Raw genomic sequence first — 2,566 nt, forward strand, 5'->3', positions numbered from 1 at the left:
TTTATAGAGGCATGAATTTATTTTACGATGGTTTGAGACCCCTCACACCTGTGGTAGGAGGATAAGGACTCTCAAACAAATAAAACAGAAATTTTTGCATATGTGCAATATTTGCTGCTATGTAACAAGCGGTAAATTGTGAAAGTACACTAGTAAAACCTTCTCGGAGCAAAAGACAGTGAATCAACGCCGTTCTTTACTGTTATTTGTAACCAATGGCCCTTTTGAAGGTCACAAGCGAGTAAAAGTAAGATTATTGAAACATGTCAAGCTGCGCATAATCATATGTATTACAAAAATCTGGGGGCTGGTCAATCATTACTATTTCGACCTTTATGATGCACACAAGTGATTTTTAAAAGAAATCTTCAATGTCTCAATGGTTGCAGGCGTTGTACTTCTAAAACCCCGTCCACGAATTTTCAAAGTCACCATTGCATTCAATGAAGAATTGAATCTGAATATTTCGGTCTCTTCTATACATTTACTTAAACAATGGCACTCACAGATTCTTATAAACATACATATGCCAGAAATGTAGTTTACATTAGTCTTTGATCTAATGATCTGATATAGTCCTACGTCACCCATTCGTACAACCCTTAGGGCTGTATACCTTGTAGTTTTTTAAACTGACAAGAAAACATCACTATCGGTCACAGACTTAGGGCTTAACCATATACACCACAGTGTAGTCCTGTCGATCCAAAACTTCACTGTACTGCACGTATAGGTGTAGCCTGCGGAACTTTTTTGAGAAAACTTAACTTGAACTTACTATGAGAAAGTGAGTCAATGGAGGTGCATGGTACATTGTGAATTTCCTGGACACTTGAGTAACAGAACAAAAAGAAAATAATATTGTTTGAAAAAAGATGATTTTATTATGCATCAAACATTTCTAAAATCACTTGTTTGTCCACCTGGAAGTGTTAATAAACTTTTCTCCTGGTTGATTGCGGAACACTTGTTTGGTGATCTGAATTGAAACTACAAATGAAATTTTTATGCTGAATAGGGGGAAATCATGAAATTCCGAATTTAAATAATCTCTGACTTAAAGTATGAGTTGCGTGCGCTGTTTTTTTAATAATTGGGCAAAAAATATGCTTGTTTACGTTTGATCAGCTTGTTGACAGCGTTGAATAATGATTGTGAAATAGCGATACCGAGTGAGTATATCATTTCGATTCGAGCGTTATCAACTCATATTATTCTCTCCAGCTCGACGATTCATTGCGACCGAATAGGATAAGAGAATGTTTTTTTAAATGGTGGTTCTACAATGCTGGCAGGTACATGGGTCGAACCAAGCTATAATCTGAGATCTGGTTAGACCCATGCACCTTTCAGCATTGGACAAAAGGTAGGAGTCACAACGACAACTTGTTAAGCGTAGCTATCAATAACCCCCCCCCCCTCACCTTTCTACTCTTTCCCCTCCATTTTCAAAAACCTTTTCATTACTTTCCCACCGTTTCAAAACAAAATATTAATATATGTTTGACCGCATTTTAAGGTCAAGACTAAAAACACGAGGGTTGGTCTAGGAGAATGTTTCCAATTGATGAAATTTAAATCGCTGCTGAGGTGGCGATGAGCCATCATTGCGATGAAAATTTGCAACACTGGTGCTATCATCGAATTTTATTACATGCTTTTAGTATGAGATCCATAAAAGGTCAAATAAAATATACATCTGCCTATTGCAAAACCGAGGTTGAATCAGGCGGTAGTAGAATGTTTTTCAACTTTTTTTACAATAATTACATAATAATGATATGCCACAAAACAACTCAAAAATGAAACAAATATTATTCCAATATAATTCATAAAATGCAAATACAAAACTTAACCAAAAAAAAATTTTATCATTTGACACAGAGATACAAAAATATGACACAGAAATGATAACAAATATTCTAATTGAATACAAAAATGATACAAAAAATAAATTTGATCAGAAATAACAAAAAAATAATTTGATTAACACATAAAAGTAAAACAACATAAAAGTAAATGCAACAGTGGTTCAAAAATATCATAAAAATGGTGCCAATTAATATAAAAATGCCAAAAATAATAAAAGTGTTACAATCGATGAAAAATCACAAGTAATATTATCTAAAGAACGACAGAAATAGCACAAAAATGACATAAATACATACTACAGCAATGTTCCGATTTTGTCAGCTCCCGATTTTGTCTATCCCCGATTTTGTCTACCCCTGATTTTATCAGCTTTTTATCCCGATTTTATCAACCTATAAACTTTGTTCAACTTTTGTAATTTTAAACATGATTTATAAAACTTTTCAGTCTGCATACTATTCTGATTCCCTGGGAAGAGTTTTTGAATGAAATTATGCCTCTTTTGCGCGTAATACGGGGACAAAATTAGGGTATTTTTATGTGAAAAATTTTACAATACAAAGTGAAGATAGAGGTTTACTATATTCAGCAATGTTGTGTATTTTCACTATTGCTATAACTTTGTAAAACATGAAATAGTCATACAACAACTACAAAAACAGCTAAATTAGAAAAACTGATTTTAAAGATTTTC

This window comes from Sabethes cyaneus, chromosome 2 (genome assembly GCF_943734655.1).
Source record: "Sabethes cyaneus chromosome 2, idSabCyanKW18_F2, whole genome shotgun sequence".
Taxonomy (NCBI): Eukaryota; Metazoa; Arthropoda; class Insecta; order Diptera; family Culicidae; genus Sabethes; species Sabethes cyaneus.